Source organism: Cupressus sempervirens, chromosome 5 (assembly GCF_028749045.1).
Source record: "Cupressus sempervirens isolate cs-2001-9-10 chromosome 5, ASM2874904v1, whole genome shotgun sequence".
Lineage (NCBI taxonomy): Eukaryota > Viridiplantae > Streptophyta > Pinopsida > Cupressales > Cupressaceae > Cupressus > Cupressus sempervirens.
The window spans coordinates 303,364,527-303,390,366 of NC_143122.1; the positions used below are offsets into that span (position 1 = coordinate 303,364,527).

Here is a 25,840-nt window from a genome sequence, read left to right on the forward strand (position 1 = left end):
TTCAAAAAAGGAAAAGAAATAGTAAATTATCTTTAAAAAAATAAATATTTAATTTACCTCCAATGGAAAGAGTCATCTTCAAGAATATTAAATAGCTTTTCTAAAATATGTAGATTTGATAGGAAAAGTTTGGTGGGAAAAGAGAACTATAAATTTATGATAAGTTTGACTTTGAACACTTGTAACTTAAAAAATATACATCAAAAACCAAAATTTCTTTTTTTGTCTACTATCTATACATGTTAACTATAAAATATTACAAAATTAGAGAAAAATATGATCATTCACGTATATTTTTTTGGTGAAAATGAAACTATATATTTTTAGCATTTTAAGAAAATTATAAAATGGACTTTAAACATTAAAAAATTGCAAATATCCTTTTTCAAATTTTAAAAAAAAATAATCATAGAAAAAAATGTCATCTAATTTTACACATTTTATCAATTTACATCATTATATTCTAAACACAAATGCCACTTTTCATTCATTAAAGTTGAACAATTTAAGTTTTGAGATCATTTTTCTTTATAAAAGGTTTCATGGGTGCATTCTTTTACCCCATAAGATGCTTGAGTGCTAATAAAGGCTGCAAAATATCTCCACCACTCCACTGCATGCATGAGCTACATAGAAGCATTAAAAAAATCATCTTAGCCCAATACAATTGCAAAGTATTCCTACAAAAAAAAACTATAAAACATTAGCCAAAACAAAAACTAATTTGATTGCTCCAATTCAATTGATAAACCCATGAGACTGGATATAGCATCCATAAAAAATGATAAGCAATCCAATCACCCATACCTCAAAGGTATCCAACATCAAAAAAGTCATGCCAACAATATAACCAACACATAATCTGGAACCTCAAGTTCCATGTGCAAACTAGTTAATGAAGACCAAACACATACACGAACTGCCATTGCATGGGTAATGTCAAATTTGAAATATCAAAGGCATTTCAAGTCTCCAATTACAACACAAATAAAAATTCATAACCATGTAACTTACTAAGGACCATCCGTAAAGATATGCAAATCCTATAGAAAAAACACTACAAGAAACATCTCTCTCATCAAATCTCCACAACTCTCTCATGTTCTTCACATCCAACAAAGAAAAGAGACAAATGGACCACCATGTCATCGCCAAAAAATAATACAGTAAAAGTGATAATATATGACCACAAAAAATTGACCACCATAGTTCCGATAAATCTAAAAATCAATTTTATGTGAACCCAAACATCCAAGAAGATAACCAAGACTAAAGAGACAACCTACAAATCATAATCATGTAACACACCCTTCCAAAAATATGTCTAAATGTCATTTGTGCAAAGTATGATCTCCTTCACAACCCCAAGAGAAAAGATATATCACAAGATAAACAAAAACATTCAACCTCAAGAGATCAAACATAACATGATATCAAGAATCTACATGGATGTAAGCCTCTCAAAGAAGATCAAACAACTCCATTTCCCATCTTCTACTATCATTGTAAATAAAAATACACTTGAAGGAGATAACTATGTTATCCATCTCTCATAATGAATAATCCATAACCATCTAACTACAATTCAAGATCCATGAATGTGAAAGAAAATATAAAGAACCTGAAAGTGACATTGGGCTATACCTGTCAAGTGATAAACTATTGAGTAGACCAAGAGTAGAGAATAATAATTATCCTCCAACATATGAAAGTCAATGTAACTTGTCCAAGAAAAATATCCTTATAGCTCTTGATTGAACTCACATCCAACCAAGCTGTAGGCTCCTTGGAATTTTTTTTGAAATCTCATCAAGATTATACATCTCAACAACATGTCTCTCATATCAAAAGAACTCTAGCCTCACTTAACTTTCTAAGTATCCATAAGCACATGTATACAATACAATTTTTCTGTTGTGCTAATATGTAATAAGCAACTTTAAAAAGATCTCTTTTTGTATATAAAGACTACAAGTTTTGAATTTTGTCATGTATTGCATCTGCATTTGGTTTGCCATTTCTTAAGTTATAAGACTATTTCAAGGTTGGGAACGACTTCAACAACCTTTTCATGGTTTAGAGGTAATGTCATTGTGGTAGTGAGAATAACTTTAGTGAAGAGTTGAGTGCAAGGAGTTACTAGCTTGAACATTCAAGAAACATTCAATAACATGTGAAATAAGGAATTTAAACATGCCTCAACCAATTAAGATATAGTTTTGGATCACCGAATTGATTAGTATGAAATTTTGTTCTCACCCAAAATCATAAAATGTAAGAATAAATGTGCTAAAAAGAACATAAAAAGATGATTATCATGCACAACCATTTTTTTAGCTCTTTTGGCACAATTGTTCTTACAATTTTTTGGTTCAATGTCCAACTAGTCAGTATATTTTTTCAAAATTATTCTTGGACGGTGAGTCAGGAAAAAGAGAAATATCAAACTTGAGAAAGATGTACCTAAATGAAATTAATTTTTAAACTTCAATTTTATAAACTTACAAAGAGAACCATAGAATTATAAGAAACTATTGTGGTTTGTACTATTTGAAAATTATAGTTACAAGTGATAAAGTTATATACCTATGATCAAGAGATAGCAAATAATGGAAATGAAGTATTGCCAAAGGTGAAAACTCAACTGTTGGCCCCCCGCATGTGGATGGCACTGTTAAGTAGAGAATAATTACATACATACATACATACATACATGGTTAAGTGCTACATAACTATGTCCAAGGCATCTACACATTGGAGGCATACTCCACCTACCAAGCTGCCCATATACCCATGTCCATAGGATCAAGACCCTTGAACAACTCATTGTAATGAATATGTAGTTTGATTTTCTAATTATTTTGATGTAGCTATATTCCTATAACCACTAGTGAGCTTTACTCACCTAACATAGTTCTTCACCATCATACACCCACTCGGGCGAATCAAGCAATTTTTTGTAGTTACAATTATGTAATACCCTAATGCAAACTTTGTGTTGTAGTTTATAGTTAATGTAACTTTAACCTATATACGTCCTAACTCACTCCTTATATAGTCATGTTTAAAAGCTTGTGACAATAATCAATGGATCTAAATAGACCAGTCAAGTTAATGCTAGTTGGAAATAGTTGATTGTTCATTTTATCGTATCTAATCTGATGACAGTTCTATAGGAATTTGTAATCAACCCAAATAATTAGCAACTACATCAATTGAACTAGGTTATGGTCTATCACTTATTATGGGTTAAGTGAGTTTTATTATTTTATTATTTGGAATCTAGAATATGTATGCAACTAGAACAATTTTCCATTGTGCTAATATGTAATAAGAAACTTAAAAAATATCTCTCTGTATGTATAAATAATACAAATTTTGCATTTTGTCATGTATTGCATCTACATTTTCTTTTCCATTTCTTAAGTTATAAGAGTGTTTGAAGGCTGGGAACCACTTCAACATCCTTTGCATGGTTTAGAGGTAATGTCATTATGGTAGTGAGGATAACTTCAATGAAGAGTTGAGTGCAAGGAGTTACTACCCTAAACATTCAATAACATGTGAAATAAGGTATTCAAAAATGCCTCAACCAATTATGATTTAATTTTGGATCATCTACTCGATTAGTTTGGAATTTTGTTCTCACCAAAAATCATAAAATGTAAGAATAGCTATGCCAAAAAGAACGTAGAAAGATGATTATCATGTGCACAATTATTATTTTTAGCTCTTTTGGCACAATGTTCTTACAATTTTTTGGCTCAATCTCCAATTGGTCAGTATGTGTTTTGAAAAATTATTCTTAGACTATGAGTCAGGAAATAGAGAAATATTAAACTTGGAAAAGATGTACATGGCTTGTCACTTAGCATGGGTTGAGTGAGATTTATTGTTTTATTATTTGGGTTAGGGGATTTATTGTTTTATTATTTGGGTTAGAGGTAATGCCATTATGTTATTATTTGGAACCACTTCAAACATCCTTTACATGATTTAGAAGTAATGTCATTGTTTTATTATATGGAACCACTTGAAACACCTATGCCAGAGTTACACCACAATGTGAAGTTGATTTTAGATATAAAAAAATAAAGAGGGAACACAACATAAATCATTCCCAATTTTATGTTCACAACTTGAATGCTCTCCCATGGCCTAATCTCTCTCTTGTTCCAAGATCTCTTTATTTATACATACATACATGATTTTTAATGATGCAAAGTATAATTAGTTCAGTATAACGATGTTATAGGATAAATTATGAGATCAAACATTATGGCCTAGCTAGTTGAATTGTTTGTAGAATTCAATTATTTGGCAATAGATGCATGATATCCAAGGACTTAACTCTTGGATATCATTTAGTCCTATTTTTATTATTGGCATTTGTGTGGACACATTTAGGGAAGTATTTTTGAATATAATAGAATAAATTATTATAAAGGGTAGAAAGGAAGAACTTATCTAATATGTGAGCATGAGATATGTGATATGTGATATATGTGATATATGATGTGTGAACCTTGATGCTAGATTAGACCATATGCAAGATTCATTGAGAATAATCAATCATTTTGATGTCATGTATAATTATTGATTATTGTAATACTTTCCTTGTAATTATATAGTGATTCTAGAAGATAGATTTAACCTTCATCATTGAGAAAGTGTCCTCTTTTTTTGTTCTCAACTCTTAATATCCTATTCAAATATCAATTTATATTGATAAAAGTAAAAAGAACACCATGAAAATCAAAGGAATATGTTATGCATGCAACAAGTATGGACGCATGCACAAAGATTATGAAGAATGTGTTGAGAGAAACACAAGATATAAGTAGGATAAATGTGCTATGACTATCAAAGATAAAAGGTAGATATATCTGAGACTTGTTTTCAAGGTCATGGGATATAAGATGCACTACAAAAGGAGACATAACAAAGTTTCTATAGGTAGTTTATAAGATGGTATTTGAGCATGACTATTTGTATGTATGTGAGATCTTAAGGTAGCAAATGCTAGAAAACATAAGGAGGATTAAGCATGATATATCGTAAGATTTTAGGTTTGGTCCAATTATTTTACATATATTTTTCCATATTATTCATAAGTTTCCTAATATGCATACTCGTGCATGGAGAGATGATATGCCCACAATACTTATCATTTCCAAGCATTGTATAATGCAAGATAGGAAGTAGATAGATGGTGATTTTTTTTGGATTTTTTAAAGTATTACAAAGAGAAATAAAGAAAAGAGTTAGGATCCCAAGGGGAATAGTAGATAAATATGTTAAAAAAACTAAAATTATGATGGAAATATGTGGCACAACAGAAGTAGTTGTACTAAGGGTTCAATGGATCCCACATATGGGATATGAAGTAGATCCCTTAATAGTTGTAAAGCATGTGGATATTATTATTTCATCTAAAAAGGAGCCTCATGCAAAGAGAGATGGGTCACTTATGAGGAAAATTATAACCAAGTGGTAGAAGAGCTCACTAGAGGCTCTAAAAAGAGGAAATTTAAGAAAATTATTGACAAAATTCTAGAAAATGGAGTAATCACGAAGGAATATATGGTTGCTCCAAGGAAAGAGAGGTAGCTAAGAAAGAAAATATTAACACTTGTACCCCAAAGAGACCAATAAAGGAAATAAATGTCAATGTGAAACCACTAGAGGTCTAAATACACAATCAGTAGTGGTTGCAAAGTCTGAGGCCACTCCTATACGTCAATGAGTTACAAAAAATTCTTCAAGGATAACTCCACCTATCAAGATAGATAAAGTAAAAGAATATCCCACAACAAAGACTTATAGGACCTAAAGACCCAAGGCTAAGGCTAAATGACCTTGTCTAAAGTAGTGAAAAGTTACTCAAGCTAAAAAGATAGCTAAGAACATTGAACTATTAGAGATAAAAGATCAATTAGAGGCAAAGAAAGATGATGAAAACAATAAATGGAATCTTGACATGAAAAGAATAATAAAAAGGATTGAAAAGGATGGTTTAAGTAGTTGATTAAACAAATATTATGCTATTATGAACGTGACGATTGGAAAATACTAGAAATTTTTTTAGGTTCTTATATGTTGAATTTTAGGAGGAATTTGATAGATCTTTAAGGAAGTGACCTTGATGAGTTGCTTGATAAGTTGGATATGCATAAGGCAAAGAGAATTAGAGGAAGATGAAAAAATGAGAGAGAGGAGACTACATGATTTGTGTGCTTTAATTACCTATGATGAAATGCATAATTTTATGAATAATTTAAAGGAAAAAATAAGATCTAAAATGAGGCTTATCAAGATTATAGTCTAGATGTATAGACTATAAGGGTTTTTTCTATACTAAACTTGTATGGTGACATGTCGACTCTTATTTTTCTATAGTCATGTTTTAGGAAGCTCTTAGGAAATAAATTGATTTAGTGTCTTGATCAAAGTGGCAAGTAGCTTAATAAGAATTTTCTTCACACCTTTATATTAACTTGGATTTTCCCCTCTTGGCATAAAATTATTTTAAGACTACTAGCTTAAGTTACCTAGAGATATTTTCTCAAATATTGAATTCTTTCAAAGTGAAAATTTTATTCAACATATTAAGTAATAGAAAAATACTTTATTTATGGATTCTATTGAATTCTATAAAATTATTTTCTATAATGTTATGTTATTTTTCTAGGTAGGGAATAGTAAAACCATTCTAGAAATTTTCCCTTTGCAAATACTTATTTATAATTGTGTCGATGCCCCTTATATTATTAGTTGGGTTCCATATTCCTTTTATTAGAAATTTATTTTCACATAATTATAACCTTCTTAGTTAACATGATAGTGGGAAGTTCTCTTGATTGGACCTTGTTATTTCACTTGTTTGTAGCATACTGCAATGACTAAAAGAAGAAAACGACATTGTGAATATTACTATATCCTTGGAACCTTTTATTAATGTCCAAGATCCTTTAGATGACTAGAACAAACAACTTGATAATGACCTTCTCCTCCTAATATTGCTTTTACTTCTCAAAAATATGATTAATGTTCTTAATAATTTATTTTCCTATTCAATATTGAACAATAAATTTTGATTAACCTATATTTCATTATCTTAGACACTAATATGTCTACAAGACTCTTCAAATGATAAAATACATATTTTATAAATTGAAATTGTACTTAATAAATATTAAATATATTTAAATTTGAAAGAAATTAATCTAAATACATCTACTATGAAACCTTTAAACTAATCCAAATCATCATAATATTAACGTACTAACACAATACTCTATTATTGTGTATTAGTTTGATACCCATTTGTATAATTATTATTATTGTCTTTGTTCATAAAATATTCAATGTAAAATGAAAAAAAAAATAGTAAAATCAAACTTCACACAATTTAAGCATAAAAATAAATCATCAATTCAATTCATTTAGATAAAAACCATCAATCTAAGCAAGAATTGGCATATAACTAACATTGTGATTAACCTGTAACTTTCACTATTAGGATAAAACAAGAGCTCTAATGGAGCTAGAGTCCCTACCTTTTGTAAAAAGTATACGATAAATTTTATTTTTGATTAAAACATATTGTTTGAATAAGAAAGGATGGTGAAGTAAGAGGAAATTGTCTGATGAAGGTTTGTGTGATTCACCTAAGGCTCCTTGATTATGTCATCTAACATGGACAAAACTTCTAAAAGTGTAATAAATAATGGATGGAGTTGGGATTTACCACTAAATAATTTGGTGGAATGGAAAATTCTTAGTATAAGACTTTTAGTCAAAGATGCAATAAATAAGAATCATGGTCATATACAATGAAGTTGAAATGCTTTAATTTTAAGTCACAAAAAAAGATATGTAAAAGTTTTTCATAGATTTTATCCATTTAAGTAATTATTTATTAAAAGATAAATATTAAACTAAGAATATTTTAATTATTATACATATAGATATTTTTGTAAAAAAATTTAGTTATATATAATGTATAAAAACAATATTTTTGTAGAAGTATCATATTGAAAATGAAAATATTTTTAAAATTAAATTTATAAATATCATTTTTGAAAATATTTTTACACATTGTAGTTACACACACACACACACACACACACACACACACACACACATACTACATTATAGGTAATAGGGCCTAGATTATTTTTTATTATTAATAAGAGACTCATAATTTACCATTTTGTTATAGACTCTTGCCTAATAATATATATTAATATAATTTTTTCTTCTTAACAAACATTTAAAAAAACACAATTTTATGGATATGTATTTTATTGTGCAAACTTTATTGATAATAAATTGTTAAAACATGGTAATCTATTGAAAATTACAACTAAAAACTTTACTAAATACAAAATATAAACTCAAAGAAATAAGTAAATTCTTGTGAGGGTAAATAAATTGGGACTTTGGGGGTATTGAGGGCTAATAAACAACATCAATAAACTTTTCGTTTGCAAAAGTGGACAAAAGGTTCAAGAATTGAATAAATAATAAAAAGGTAGCATTCAAATGGATGTTGATTAAAATCATGAAACTTATAGATATGAAAAAGTTCCCACAAAAATTCACTCCACACCAACAAAGTGGCACATGTATCCTATGTCTCTTGAAGTTCACAATTTTAAATATATTCCCTCAATGATAAACAAGAGCCACATAATGACTTTGTATTTGCTGAAAATTGTAATAGTTTAATAATAAAAAATTTAATAGTTAGAAAATAGTGAGTTGAGGTAAGTTATAATAGTTTTAGAATAAAAATTTAATAGTAAGGTGTAATGATGCTAATTTAATATAATTTAATCAATATATTTTAAGATTAAGAAAAACTATTTTCATATACATTTAAATATTTGAAGAATAATAATATTTAAAAAAATTATAATTAAAAATAATATCATATAAGTGTAATGTTATAATTCATTTATTCTCGATTAAAAATAATTATCATTCAAACTATATATCAAATAATAGTTTTTAACATAAAAATAGGGACTAATAACTTACATTTGCCGACTCCCCACCTAACCTTGGAAACACTTGTACTATTAATACAATGCTTTAATCATGCATACCTTTCGGCTTTTGGTCAATAAAATGCTTTAATCATGTATACCTGCTTATTGACAAAACTATTAATACAAATTGTACATAAACTAAAGAAGAATTTCTGCGGTGAAGAGGTCGAGATATGCTTTTCACATTTCTTATTCTTACATCATTCATGTCATGCCCGAATTTGTGTGTTGATTATGTCGCTACGTATCTCTTCCACAAACCAACCGTCTCACAGACCATCTCCATTAGTCATAAAACCATACATCTATCTATGCATAAATAGAGCACAATTAAACATTCACACTCCAAATTCAGGTGAACAAATAATAATTATTTCAATTCCGATTAGCAGAAGCAAGAGATTTCTATAGAGGGGTCACAATATGAGAACGTCAGATATGGAGTTTGAAGAAATAAGAGGATTCATCCAATTGGGCTTCCAGTTTAACAAGGACCAGCTGAGCCCAAGATTAGTAAATGTGGTTCCTGGGCTTAAATATTTATTTATTGCTACCAATGGAAGGTTACCATCACCAAATGGAGAGAAAGGGGAAGATATGAAAGAGCGCATCAAACTGTGGGCTCGGTGTGTAGCTTCTACTCTCGATAGATTTTGAGAATTTGTTTAGATTTGGATATAAAATATATCCTCAAATTTGAATACAATGATGAGGAATTTTTTTTGCTTTTGATATGGGCTTGTTGGATGAATGATCAACTTTAAGAATTGTATATTTTTCTAGAGAAACAGTTTTTTTTTATCCCTTATGAATATGGGCCTCCATAGATTTGATCTCTTTATAAAACACTTTATATTATTACCTTATTTTGGATTAAGAATTAACTTCTCTAATGGTTACCTTATTGCTACAATGAACATTTCAGATCTTAGAAATTCTTTCATTTTCTTTCATTATTCTGTGTATGTAATAGAGTTACAAAATCAAATATTATAAAACCAAAGAGCTCACACAATGGACTCTGGATGCTGGACTCATAATCCTGTGTCCTTTTTTTTTCCATTAGTTCACATTGTTACCTCAACAGGAATTTGTATCTAGTATCTGTAATGACCTTTAAATCTTAATTATGGAGAATTTTTACAAGTGTAGTTTTCGCATTTCCTTTTTTAATGAATTGTTACACTAACATTTTTTGTTTCAGTTTTGTTTCTTCTCATTGTTTCACCATATTGTAGTAGGTTTTTAACATATAGTTAATGTAGAAAAAATAAATATATCTTTCAGTAATATTTTAATTTTTTTTAGACTCTTCAATAATAAATAAATTATAAGTATTTATTCAAGATCATTTATCTCAAATTTCTTGGGTTCAAATCTATTCCAGTTAAATAAATAAATAATAATAATTAATCAAAATACATAATAATTAATCTTGATTTGACCTCTTACAATTGAATATGTTACTATATTTGAAACTAAATTCTTTGTTCCCCATTATACCTTTCCTTAAGGACTACATTAGAATGTCAAAGTTTTTTATTAGTCTCGAGATTAAAGAAAATGATGAAGTATTGACAAGACTATTGTTTGAATCTATAACATGTAAGAATGTCCCACCTAAACGTATAGCTTTAGCCAAAACTTTTTATCCAATGTGATGGTGAATGCAATGGTATAAAATGTTTATTTTTGGTGGTTCTCTTTCATTTAACCAAAGAATGCTCTAGGAATGACATTTTTCTATTCTATGTATTTTGTGGAAAGAAATTAATAGTGCTAACATGTTTGGGTGAGTACATTATTGTTCAGTGAGATTTTTATTTTACTCTCAACCATCTCAATATTGTTGTATTTTTTTATTATAAATAAATCAAACCTAGTAAACTAGGTGAAACTAGATGAACTGAACCAGTGAGGCCACATCCCTTTATTACATAGTTGAGGCTGAAACATGCAAGCACATTGGATCAGCGAGGGTTCAATCCTTTTTTTTTTAATTGGACCAATAAATATTTTATTAAGATTCCAAGAGGAAAAGAGTATTAAACTATCACATGACTATTCTCTGACCATACCAACTATGGATATCTCTTCTCAACCCACAAGGTGATATTAGGATAACATAAAAATATCTATCTCAATCTTTGTCAACTCAAGTTCATTTCTGTATCATAATGAATATAAATGTTGTAAGATACTCCATTTTTGTTATGTGAAAGGATGCTTAGTAGTGATATTTTGAATTCTACACCTCGTGTCATGGAGTTGATACCACCTAAACATTCAAGGGTGAATAGGTTGCTACAATTGGAGATAGGTTTTTCAAGAATCACAAGTATTTCAAGCTACAATGAGCTAATGAATTATCTTAAAAAACTCAAGATTAAAAAGAGGCTATTTCTTTTATATAATTGTTCCCTTAAACTACTAAATGTATGAATGTATAATTTGGACCTACAAGTGAATGAAAATTCCATCCATCAATATTTATCTCCATTTTTGTCAATCATAATTTATTTCATGTAATGGAAATTAATGGAATATTATAAAATACGTCATTTTTTGTTAATGAAAATGTGATAGAAGTGATGTTTAGAATTATAAACTTGATGGTATCAAGCTAATAATGTAAATACATTATAAAACATCATAACCAAAAATGGGGAATGGATTGAATTCTTTTTCTACGAAGACAATGAAATTCATGGTTTAGCAAAGGGTGTGACATTCAAAGCTTTTACCCATTGTAATAAGTGTGAGAAAGATACTTCACCCATTTATTTGGATGCATGGAAATTATATCATCTTAAAATGGATGCACTCATCATTTAAGATCTTTTAGTTCCCATCCTTTAGTTACCTTATGGACCATGGATGAATTTGTGCTTAATCATCTCTTTCTCTTGTTTTTCCCCATATTTTTCACTTTTACAAATGCAATTTTTGAGACATCAAGGGTGGCTCCCTATAGGCCAACCTAGGTTGACCTCATTTTAAATGGGTTGACCTAGGTTAACCTTTTCCAAAATAGGTTGATCCATTTCACAAGGATTTTAAATCTCATAGCTAGTTTTGTCTTGGGGTTATCACATTTAATAATTAAATAAAGACTCACATATAAAGAAGCCTAGGAACCTTCTCTTGAAATCCATGATCACACACAAGGTATCGACAGTCATTTTAGCCTTCAAGCAAGAAGAGTTCCATCAAGCATTCAAGACATTCAAATAATTCAAGGATGCTTTGCAAGCATTTTCTCTTCAAGATCTAGCATTTTGTTGGCCATCAAGGGAGGAGACCTATATTAAATAATCCATCATCTCATTTATTGGTGCATATTTAAATTCATGGCTCTATGATATGATTTTGGTAGATTCATTGTATTTATGGAGATTTTCTACACCCTTCATTGTAACTTGAACATCTACAAGATACACAAATTGCAAATCCTTATTGACAAGGGATTCCTATAAGAAAGGAGAACACTTTTATTTTTGTCACTTTTCTTACATATTTATATTTAAATTTCAAGGTTGATTTGTCAATTAAGGGCTTGACCAATGAAAGCCCTCATCTAGCCGAAAAAAAAAAACATATTTTTTTATGTGTAGGAGCAAGATAGAAGAATTGTAACTACAGAACTAGAAATCATTCACCAAACCATTTCAAAAGAAGTTGGGTTAAGTTTTCTAAAGTGTTTAGGGAACATTAAAAGTTCATCATAAAAACTTTTGTAATTAGAATTTTCTTTTATTGAATAAAAATATAATCTTAAAATAATATAATTAATAAGTAAATTTTAAAATTTACCTATTTTAATATAGTTCTGGCAATAATATATTTTTTGGTTTAAATTATTTAAATAATTATTATTTTAATCATTACTTGTTAATTGTATTTCTATTATGTCTTAATCTTATTTTTATTTTATTAATATATAATTTAATTATATATATATATATATATATATATATATATATATATATATATATATATATATATATATATATATATATATATATATATATATATATATATATTACTAATAAATATGATATGTTAAAATAATGTTTGCACAATTTAATAAACCACAGATAATTTTTTTACTAGACAATAACATGGACAATAACATGAATTGCATATAAGACTCTAATTTATAAAACCTTGAAAAATTAATTTAGAAAAAATCTAAAGTTTTAAATGTTTTAGTATAAATTTATTAAAACATAATATCTATTTGAAAATTTGAAACAAAATGAATTCTAATTGACATATTAAAATTCAGATTAACATAAGCAATTAAAAAAATTATTGACAAGTACTAATAATATTCAATACATATAAACATACTCTTCATATACATCAAATAATATTTAGATCATTCAAAACAAATATACAATTTATAGACCCAACGCCTATCAACCATATTTACATTAACATTGGAGAAATCTACAATTTCAAACAATAGACATGGCTAAAACCATATCACAACACAGTTGACATATGTGAAAGTCAAAATCAGCTTGGTTACTTTGCATTAAAATAAGAAACAGTAAGATTGAGATTGAAAAGATCACTTCCGATAGACCTGTGTAATTCATTTAATTTTGGAGAAATACTTTTAAACTTTATTATGTTTTTGAAAATTAGGTCAGCATATTTTCGGAGAATTGATCTTTATATGTCAATACATATAGGTTGATCTTCCTTTATCATGTCCATCTTCCACAAGATTCGATACAATCTCAAAAATGAAATCACTTTAGACGATTGTTTCAGCATTCGTACAATTTATCTATTACTGCACATTACGGTATAGTAACTAACGGATTTAGACCATATGGAGAATTTATTTTTTAAATATATCTATACTTAATATGTAATTTTGGGAACTAAATTTTGATTGTACATTCAAGTACAAGCATTCTAAATATTAAATTTAGAATTGTATAGAAGCTTTAAAGTTTACAAGTTCACACGACTCTACGATGCAACTTATATGCACTTGTTTGGAATGAAATATAAATAACTAAGTGCAATATAATATTATCCAAAGTATTAAATAGAAGGTAGAGACACGCTTTTCACATTTCTTTCTTTCATTTTATGTTATGCCCAAGCCATCCCCACATTACTAATAAGCTAGTTTTCTATAGCCATCATAAACATATATCATAAGCATTTTTCCCACTCTACTCAATGATTATTTTCTCATGGAATGTGAGGGGGTTGAATAGCATCACCAGATAAAAAGCTATTCATGAGCTGGTGGTTGAGCATTCTCCACATATCCTTTGTATCCAAGAGACCAAGCTTTCAGTGGACTCCATGTTTAGATGTGCTCCTAACATTTGGTTTATAGGCCAATGTCTATTCATTGGTACTTTGGGGAGCTCTGGTGGTCTTGCCATTTTTTGGGATCCAAGGAAAGTTACGCCACTTTAATGGGTTTCTTGCCTCTCGGCTCTCTCAATGGTTGCTTCTTCTCTAGAAATTGGAGAGATGGTTCTTGTTACTAATGTGTATGCTCCTATTGATCTCCCTGGCAAGTTTAAGCTCTAGGATCATATTAGGCATGTCAAAAGATATCATCATTTCTTGCCTTGGATTGTGGCTAGAGACTTCAACTCTGTTCTCAATCTAGAGGAGAAGAGGGGTGGGCTGGCTTGCTTGGGTCTTTCTTCTAAGGTTCTTCAACAAAATATTGATCTTTTACATCTCTTTGATGTCAAACCTCTACATGGGCACTTTACTTGGAACAATCGAAGGATTGGAAATGATGCTATCTCAAAACGATTGGATAGGTTCCTTGTTTCTTGCTTTTGGAATTCTAGCTCTCTTTCACTCTCTTCTAAAATTCTTGATTGGAGAGGTTCTAACCATTGGCCTATTAAGCTCACAGCTAGTTATGTTGCTATCCCTAAGAAGCTTCCCTTTAAGTTCTAGCTAATGTGGCTTTGAGACTTTTCTCTTCATGAGTTAATGGCTCACTGGTGGAGACAGGGGGGCCTTGCCTATGGCACTACTTTGTTCTCCTTCTCTAAAAAACTTCAATATGTTAAAAGGAATTTGAAGCATTGGAACAGGAATTGTTTTGGTAATCTCCATATTATGAAGAAGATGGCTCAGGATTGTCTTGATGTTATTACCAGGAAAATTTGGGTTCTGGGTTTTTTAGAAGCTCTTGGCATAGCAGAATCTCGATCTTCGACTAATTTAGCTAAGTGGGATCTTAGTGAAGAATTTAATTGGAAACAGAAGGCTCAAGTTGACTAGCTTCAAGAAGGTGACAAGAACACCACATTTTTCCATAAATCTGTGCAAGCTCGACATAACAAGAGTTATATTTCTTCTCTTGTTACTTCTAATGGGGCGTGTTTGACCTCTTCTCAAGCTATTTCTAGGGAAGCTATTCAGTTTTAATCTACTATCTTTTCAGATAATTTACCTCTAGTAGAGATTGAGGAGAATATTATTGAATTAGGAGTCCAACAAAGAAATGCTTCGAGCCTTGAATGCTACTTTCTTAGTCCTTATTCCAAAAGAAGGAAGAGGCTAATTAGCTAGACTTTTTTAGGCCAATTGCTCTTTGTAATGTGGTCTATAAAATCATCACTAAGCTCCTAGCAGAGAGGCTTAAAGTTTGGCTTCCCATGGTTATCTCTGAGGAACAAGGGGGTTTTGTGGCAGGAAAACAAATTTTGGATGGGGTGGTTATTGTTTTTGAAGCTATTCACTCTATGTGTACTTCTAGGGAACGTGCTATGTTTATTAAGCTTGATATGGCTAAGGCTTATGACAAAGTAAATTGGGATTTCTTGCGAAAAGTTCCTCTGGCTTTTGGATTCAGTCACGAATGGGTTAGATGGGTTCTTAGCTATGTTACTACTCCTTCCTTCTCGATCCTTCTCAATGGTGAATCAACGAAGCTTTTTGGGGCTTCTAGAGGTCTTCGTCAGGGAGATCCCCTCTCTCCTTATTTGTTTATCATTATGGCTGAGGGACTTGGTAGACTTATCAAGTTTCATGTTTCCCAAAATTTGATTCAAGGATGGCAATAGGGAAATGGTTTGCCCACTCTTTCTCAACTCTAGTTTTTTGATGATATGGCCCTTGCTGGGAAAGCTTAGATTCAGGAAGCTAAAGCCGTTCAACTCACCTTGGATACTTATTGGCTATCTCTAGGCAGGGTCCCTATTGTAGTGGGTAGAGAGAATAGGGTTCTCTGACAAAGCTTGCTTGAAAATTTTTGACAAAGGGTGAATCATTAGACTCACAGGTGGCTCTCTACTATTGATAGAGTGACACTACTTCAATCTATAATTCAAGCTCTTCCCATATACAGAAGCATGGTTCAGGCTGCCCCAATGTATTTTCTTAAGGAATTCGATGCCCTCTCCCACCAATTTCTTTGGAGTGGCAATTTGCAACATACCAAATGGAGCCTCATCAATTGGGATACCGTTTGCAAACCAAAAAAGGAAGGAGGCCTTGGCCTTTGGTCTACTATCTTGTGCAGTCAAGCTCTTGCTACCAAGCTCTATTGGCACTGGTGTACTAATCAGTCTCAGCTTTGGGCCTGTATCTTGTCACACAAGTATTTACCTAGTGTTGAACCTTCAAATATTTCCACATTTTCTCTTGAGGGAAGAGGCTCTATGGTGTGGAATGCCCTCAAGATTAGTGCTCACCTGGTGAAGAGAAGTTTATTTTGGATCTATAATAGAGACATTGAGGCTCTATTTTGGAGTGATTCTTGGAATGGGCATCCTCCTCTCTTATCCTCTCATCCTCACTTGCATTCTCTTTGTGATTCTTTCCTTTCTATTGGATGGAATAAGGTGGCTCATTATAAGGAGACTTTTAACCTACGCCTTCTTGTGGGTTATAGATGGAAGAATTTTTTTGATTGGGCACTGAGTAGCTCTCTAGGAGATCAATTGGAACTATCTAAGATATTGGCTTCTAGGGACTGTAGCTCACTGCAAGAACTTGATGTTTTGGCTTGGGGAGGTGCTTCTTCTAGTAAGTATTCTATTTCTTCTGGGTACCTTGCACTAATGAAGCAACTTTTTGGCAAGGTGGAGGTCTCTTGGTGGACAAAAGTTTGGAATAGTTTTTCATGGCCTAAGTGTAACTTTTTTCTCTGGATGCTAGTTTACAATCATTGTCTTACTTGGGATAATCTCTACAAGTGAGGTTTGTAGGGGCCTTCCATCTATGTTCTCTGCCACAATACTGAAGAGATTGTACCTCACCTTTTTTTCCAGTTCCCCTTTGCCAAACAGATTTGGCACTCTGGTGGAGTGTGTGGAGATGCACGCATTAGCATGTTTCCTCTTTATTTGAATTCTGGGACCACTTGGGCCATTCCTCTTCCAAGACTTCTTTTCTTTAGGTTGCTTGGATTATCGGCCCTTCCCTTATTTTATGGCATGTTTGGCTTGAGAGGAATAGGAGGATCTTTCATGATTTGTAGTTTGAGATTAGGCACTTGTGGGAAAAAAATGTTAATTCTCTTTAGGATACACTCCTAGCAAAATGTGGCATTGGTGGGGCTTCAGATCCTAGAGATGTTGATAGTTACTCTCGCCTCTCCTTTCCTCTATAGGAACTAAAGATTATAAAACATGATACTTTCATAGATTTAAAAAAAATTTAATATTGTATTTTTACTATTATATTTTATAAAATAAATTTTTTCATTCAATTAAAAATATTATATATAATTAAATTATACAATCTTTTAAGATATATTATTATAAATATTATTATTAGAAAAATATTATATAATATACAAATATTAATTTAAGTAGTCTATATACTATAATAAATTTATTAAATGAAAATTATATTTAGACTAAAACTAAAGCAAGTACTAAATCATTTTGTTAAAAATATTTCAATGTTATTATATTTAATTTCATTACAATTGACCATATATATATAGTTTATTTCTAAATGCGTTTCTAAGTATGAGACTAATTTTGATTAAACTATCATAGTTTATTTGGTCATAATATCTACTAAAGGAATTTTCTAGGTTTATATATATATATATGTATATATATATATACATATATATATATATATGTATATACATATATATATATATCTATATATATATATATATATATGTATATACATATATGTATATATATATATGTATATATATATATACATATATATATATATAAACCTAGAAAATTCCTTTAGTAGATATTATGACCAAATAAACTATGATAGTTTAATCAAAATTAGTCTCATACTTAGAAACACATTTACTATTTCTCCTCCTTGATTGCTAAGAATTTCCTAGCTGAATTTTTTGCCACGTCTCAAATTTATTTTTTGTAAACTTTTGGAGAATTAGGAGTCAGAGACCTACTAAATCTCGGCCAATGGACTTTTTGTTGGGTGATGCGACGCGCTCTCCTGCCCACAGGTGGTTAATTATGTGGTGTTCCATGTTCACTAACAGTCATGGCTTTTGGTGCAATGGCAAATGGGCCCTACAATTGGTATCAAAGCATGGTTTTGGCCTGGTCATGGGTTCAAATCTCCTCGGTGCCTTCCCGACCTGTGTAAGCACCTGGTATGCGCGTCAAGGGGGAGATTGTTGGGTGATGCGATGTGCTCCCCTACCCACAGGTGGTTAATTATGTGGTGTTCCATGTTCACTAACAGTCATGGCTTTTGGTGCAACAGAAAATGGGCCCTACAATTGGTATCAAAGCCTGGTTTTGGCCGTTGCACCAAAAGCCATGACTGTTAGTGAACATGGAACACCACATAATTAACCACCTGTGGGCAGGGGAGCGCATTGCATCACCCAACACTTTTAAAATCTCGAGCTCTTGTCATTAACTTTTGATTAATAATTAAAGCAAACAAACAAAACTAAACAACCCTTCTTCTTTTCTTCACAGAAGAAATACACTCGAGTCAAAGACCGCGTATGGAGTGGAAAGGCACAGTATTCATGTTTTGTAAACTTTCTTCAACATGTGCGATATTACATTCCTATACTTCTGCCATCAAGAATTGGTATCCACACCTGAAGAATATAGTACTCACAAATCCATACATCAATTTACACATATATTGGTCATAAAGTAATAGTTCTTCATCAAAAACTATCAGGAAGACTTCATAGAAGGTGACAGGAGGTAATTAGTTCTTATATTTTAATCTTAAAATATATCAAATATCGCAATATTTAATCATTTGTAATATAAATGATAAACTATTGAAAATGAAAAATGGACACAGATATGAGAATGCATGAAATCGGCTATAATATGGCATACAATAAGACATAATTGACTTTCATCATTTCTCCAATTTTACTTATTTTACATACTCATCCAAATCAATTTTTTTGAAGTTTATATTTATATCAATAGATTTTGGAATATAAAATTCACCTCTTCACTCTTATTTATTATAATTTTGTTTGTTTGTTATTTTCTTATAACAAGCGTCATTTTCTTTAGAATTCTTTCATTTAGCATCCCCATTTTCAATGTGTGTTTCCTCTCTTCCTTTATTCATTTTCATTTCCTTTTTTTCATTTTTATAGTATCTTTTTTTATAATGTGGTGTATAGGAGGTTCACCATATCTCTAAATTAGTGAGCTTTGTAAAATGGATGGATTAACAGGCAACATGTAGGAAATGATAAATAATATTATGAATTCTATGATGGTAAGATTAAGGATAAAATGAAATGATCTCCAACTTAGAGGCTTGACCATCCTTGAAAAACTAGGATAGAAGAGGTAGAAGTGTTGTAGGCATGATGAATATAATAAGTAACATTAAAATGTATATTATAATAAAGACAGGATGTAGTAATTCGATCAAATATATGTCATGTTAAAGACAAGGTCTAATAATTGCATAAAATGCATATTATAATGAAATGAAAATAGCTATTTACCCAATTTTACATAATAGGCATGTTTAAGATTTTTTAGGTCTCTAGGAAGATAAAATGTCATATAGCAGTGTAAAGTTGACAATATGACTGAATACAGCCTATTGATACATTTTGCACTACTTTTGTAATATTTTTATATATTAATATAATTAACCTTACCTGAGGCTTTCTATAGTGTTAGCAATCTTCAATATAAACAATAAGCACTTTTCAAAAAATTTGATAGTCATTTACCTGTTTGTAATGTGAGGTGAAAATATAATTTAAAGAAACAAAAAGTAATTAAAATTAACAATGGATCAGTTACATATTGTCATATGTTGCATGTTTTGATTTCTTTCTTTACTAGACACATCAGTTACAAACCAAGAATGAATTTGGGAATACAGTACCAGCAAACAACTCATCGTGCGGGTAGTTTTGTGTCTATTTTAAAATATTGTTTAAGCATTTCCCAACACCTGTGATAGCCAAAATTAGAAGAATCCAACAAATTTCATTTCTTATTCTTTAATCAATTTAATAATAAACTAGCTTATATATATTTTATAAAAGTAAAATAAGTCAAAGAGATAGAATGAGATTATGAAAATAGGCACTTCGAGAAGGATATCTCTCAGCTTATTTTATATATATATATCTGAGCTAGTATAATAATTTTAAAGTGAAATTATGAAGAAATAAAATAATGATGTTCATAATGACATACTTTCATCTTTTTTTGCATAAAATTTCAAAATTATAAATATATTAATTTCATTTAATTATTTGTATTTTTAAATTATTTTTCAAGATTGTGAAGGATCACAATGTAGATAAGTTGCAAGTTATGTAAGACTTAATGATTATCCTTAATTAAATATAAACATTCTCTAGAATGAATAGCCTTACTTTGCCATCTATATTTAAACTTACAAGTCAGTTGAAGTTTCACATATACTATATATATGAGCATAATCATAAAAATTAGCATTTCTACATTGTCAAATATAGTCTATTATTAATACCATATCATTTACCTTGATATCTAAATAGTCTACTTCTCTCTCTCTATATATAAAAAAATTCTTTATATTTAAATTAAACTATTAATATTTCACAAAAGTATCTAATTTAATTTTGAATGCCAACTAATACTTTTTCATATAACATTTATTTACTACCTCATGCATATATCTGCCAATGTTATAAAACCAAATCCAAACAAACAGATTTATAAAGAATAATATTCAACCCATATAAACATGCTCTCCATATACATATAATATTTTGACCCTTCAAAATAAATATATAATTTATAGACCCAACGCCTATCAACCATATTTACATTAAAGAAATCTAGAAATTCCAAACAATAGACATGGCTGAAATCATATCACAACACAGTTCACATATGTGAAAGTCAAAATCAACTTGGCTACATTGCATTAAAATAAGAAATAGTAAGGGTAATCCATTAATATCAAACGTCGTGTCTACCATGGAAAGACAATGTCATGTTTTCCACTTTTTTTAAAAAATTAATTCTTTATTCAGCGTGTGTGATTTGTTTATTCATACACGCATAAAAACCATTCATATATCTCTACTTTCCCCATCAACAAGGACTACATCAAGTCTTGGATTTTACATGTTCAAAATCAAATGAGCAGAAGCAGCAAAGAATTTCATCACAGAGGTAGCATTATGACTGAAATAGATGTGGAGTTTCAAGAAATAAGAGGATTTGTGCATTTGGGTTTCCAGTTTAACAAGGAGCAATTAAGCCCAAGATTAGTAAATGTTGTTCCTAGACTTAAGCATCTAATTATTACTAATCAAGAGAGGTTACCATCGCCAAATGGGAAGAAAGGAGAAGAAATGAAAGAGCGCCTAAAACTGTGGGCTCGATTGACAGCTTCCACTCTCAATAGATAATAATATTTCATTATTATTTTTGTGTTTCTATTTCCCCAGAAATTAATGGTTTGATGTTTAATTAGTAACGAAAGAAGTAACTACTATATTAATTCATGCGTGTTCTCTCAATGCCCCGAACATGAAGATTGAGACTGAAAATATGACGTTTGATAGATTAGTGCAAATCATTTATTTTTGGAGAAATACTTTGAATATTTATTATGTTTTTGCAAATTATATCAGCACATTTCTGGAGAATTGATCTTTTCATGTCAATATATGGGTTGTCCACTTGATCTTACTTTATGTCCATCTTCCACAATCTCACAAAAAAAGACATTACACAATTTTTTGAGCATTTGTACAACTTATCCATTACTGCACATTATGGTATAATAATTAATGGATTTGGACCATACGTAGAAATTTCAAAAAAATAAATCTAAAGCGATATAAAATGTTGGGGTACTGATCGACTGTTCTCCTATAATGAATTCGAATTGTACATTCAAGCACCAAAATTTTAAATATTAAATTCAAAATTGTAAAAGGCTTTAAGACAGCAAGTTTACAAGGTCAGCATTGCAAACATTAGTTTGATAAAAAAAAAACAAAGTACAATATAATAGTAATAGCAGCAATCCACCTGCCAGAGTATTAAATAGAAGGCAAAGACACACCTTTCACATTTCATTTCCCTTGTTTTGTGTTGTGCCCAGTAATGCCCAAGCCATGCATGGTTGCACCCTTGTACCTGCTGCTCCAAGATTATGTCTATTTTATGCTGAAGATTGCGTTTACAAATGGTGATCAGTAAGATTCACAAGGCATATGGGATGGACCAGAAATATCGATGATAACATAATTAAGAGGCATCAATAATAATGGAAGGTATCATGGTTTGATGATATCATAAACAAGACAGCTATTGCAAGTCCAATTAATCCTAATAAAGAGCAATGTGGTTGATTTGTCATCCAGTTGTCTTGACTACTACTGGTATTGTAATAGCTAGACCTATTCATATTACAGTTGGATCACATCTCATTGATACAAAACTTCTACATAAAATTCCAATGAAAGTTTACTAAATGTATTAATTATGTTTCTACAGCCATTGCCTTCTTCATATTCATAAGACCAACAATATCTACTTCTTCACTAATTACTATACGTAAAATAGTGTGAAAAAGCTAAAAGATAGAGCTTGCAGGAAAAAAATTATGAAACACTACAAAAACTATAATATTTTTTAAAATGAGACAACCCAAAGCCACCCTCCCTACAGTTGTTGCTTCAATCAATTCAGAGTAAGTAAAAAAGTATATCTGAAAATATCATGGTTTTCGAGCTCCTAAAATCTTGAGGTTTTGTAGTCTCGTAGACATAAACTATTGCAAAGAAGAAAACATTTTATTTGCTTACAAGTTATTTTTTCAGTTTTATATTTGAAGATTGATTAGCATAGAACATACCACTATATATTTTAAGAGATTTCAAAGTAAAAACTCCTAGTTTTGAAACTTGTATGCACAAGCATGCATGCATAGGCAACAGTTGCTGGAATTTGTATTTTCTTTAACTACACAATGAAAGGCTAAATTTTGTACAAATAGATTTCTATTAAATTTAATGATAAACACTATAACTCTCCTCATATGACTCTTTGCTTCTATGAGTGATATTTATGTGTGTTTATTGCCACTTTAGATGCACCTATGAGAAACAATGAGACATTCTATCCAAGGATCCAGTTCCTCTATACTGACAAACAATTGTGGACTGGCATTTTATTCACTTGGAACCACTGTTATCAGAGACAAACACTAATGTTACTGTATTTATGTAAGAAATGGATTTGTCTTGGCATGTTGCTTCTTACAACCAAGCTCCATTTATATAAGTAAATATTCCTCTCTTTTCTCGTGTCAAACTATTTTTTTAGGGTAAACAATCTTCTTATAATGTCTTTACTCATTTGTTAGCTGTCCAAATCATTTTAAATCACTAATTTTCTTTAAAAATTAAAGATGCAATTGTAATTCTAGTAATGCTTTATCAAACCATTATAAAAAGACCAGTACAAAGAAAATAATATTTACATATCTTTGACACTGCAATGCACAGATAACTTCATTTTCTATTCAAAGAAGAATACTTTTCTCTGGCAGTCAAGCTCAAAGAAGAAACCAACAATTTTTTTTTATCTTATTTCTGGTCAAAGCTACATATGAAGATAAGAAGTAAATGGAACTAAAATTAGTTTGAGCAACAAAAATAGAGGTCACAGTTTGGTAGCAATAAATCTTTCCTAGCACAATCAAATGACATGTTTGTGTTATGTACATAAATTGTCTGTCATGTTACATTTTGTCTAAACACAATTACTATTTTTGGTATTGTAATAGCTAGGCTTAATAAAATTCAACAATAGTTGCTGCATCATTGATTTGAGGCCAATTTCCTGTACCAATTTACAATGTAAGATATTAGCTCTGCACGATTTTTGCAGATATGTAGAGTAAAAGGGGAAAAGAAACATCATTCAGTTGTGTTACTTATAACAATATCTGGTATGTCCAATTTATGACATTATTTATCATAGGTACAATATTAAGAAAACAACATTGGGGCACTTTTGGGCAAGGGTATGTTACTAACTTTGTTTATAGAGACATGATTTGTAGTTGAGATTCCTCATTCTTGCATAGGATTGTGTATGGATGGTTATGCATTTTCCCAAGCCTCTCAAAGATGAATGCTGGCTGAAGACGGAAGCCATTTAAGATTTTTACTCTAGATAAAGTTGTGAATGTTAACCCTTGTCTTTCTATTTTTCCAATGTCGATCGTAGCTTTTTGTGGAGTTATGGCTTGAGATTTGTGTATTTTCATTGCCCATGCCATTCTAATTGGTACTTGTCTTCTGCTTCCTAGAGATACTAGGGTTATTGGCACCATCTTGGGGTCAGCCTGATTCTATGGTGTGCCAGTGTAGTTGTCTACTCATACCACTACATATAATGGTAGATCAGGTGGCTTTGAGCTAGGACTATAAATGATCTCAACTACCTCACCCAGTGCTCCATTTACAAGTCTTTCATGTGTCCATATGTTTTTCATTAGCATGATTCATTGACCTTTACAAAGTAACACTTGTGGTGCTAGTTGCTCATCATCTGTGTAATTATTAGTCATAGACCTTGTCCTCATTGCTACACTTAATGCTACTAGGCAATTCATTTGCTTTAGCATCTTCTTGTTATGTTGTTTGACTAAGTCATTAGTGGAGAATAAGTGGGTTGCATTATCAAATTCCTCCCTTTCAGGTGATGTTATCTATACATAAGCATGTATCATTAGGAGCTCCCAATCTTGTTGTGTTGGTTATGCATTAAGTATATTTTGCAGTGCATCACATAATTGTATTTGTTGGATTGATTCTCCTTGTTGGCAGTACAATGTATGCAGGCTTACAATTGTTGTAAACTTTTCACAAAGTAATCATGCTCTTGTATTGGCTATGTATATGGGTCTATCCATTACAGGGGGTAATTATGGAAGGTCTCCAACTAAGATTATGGATAGGCCACCAAAGCAAAGGTGGTTGCAGCAAGGAAATGCTTGGTGTAATCTATTGTCTATCTTTACCAACAATCTTGGACCTATGAAGCTCATTTCATCGATTAAGATATATTTTATATTCTTTAGTTCTTTTTGAAAGGCTATTAATGCCTATCCTTGTAATGGCTACATTTATGTGATAGGAATGTCTAATGTAGAATGTATTGTAGCGTCATGGATGTTGAATGCAACAACACCTATTGGAGCAAGTGTAGGTAGTTGGCTAGACCATTGTTGTGCATTCTCATTTAGTGTAGATCTTATACAACCAATTAGACAAGATTTTCCTATTCCTGTAGTGCCTCGAATGATCATAT

The 25,840-nt window shown here is 30.6% G+C and overlaps 1 protein-coding gene across 1 annotated transcript in view; it reads right to left on the reverse strand.

Annotated features, from left to right (window-relative positions):
* The window catches only part of LOC149555785 (uncharacterized), a 308,737-nt gene that overhangs the window by 232,733 nt on the left and 50,164 nt on the right, over positions 1-25,840 (reverse strand). The gene's annotated exons all lie outside the window — the stretch shown is intronic.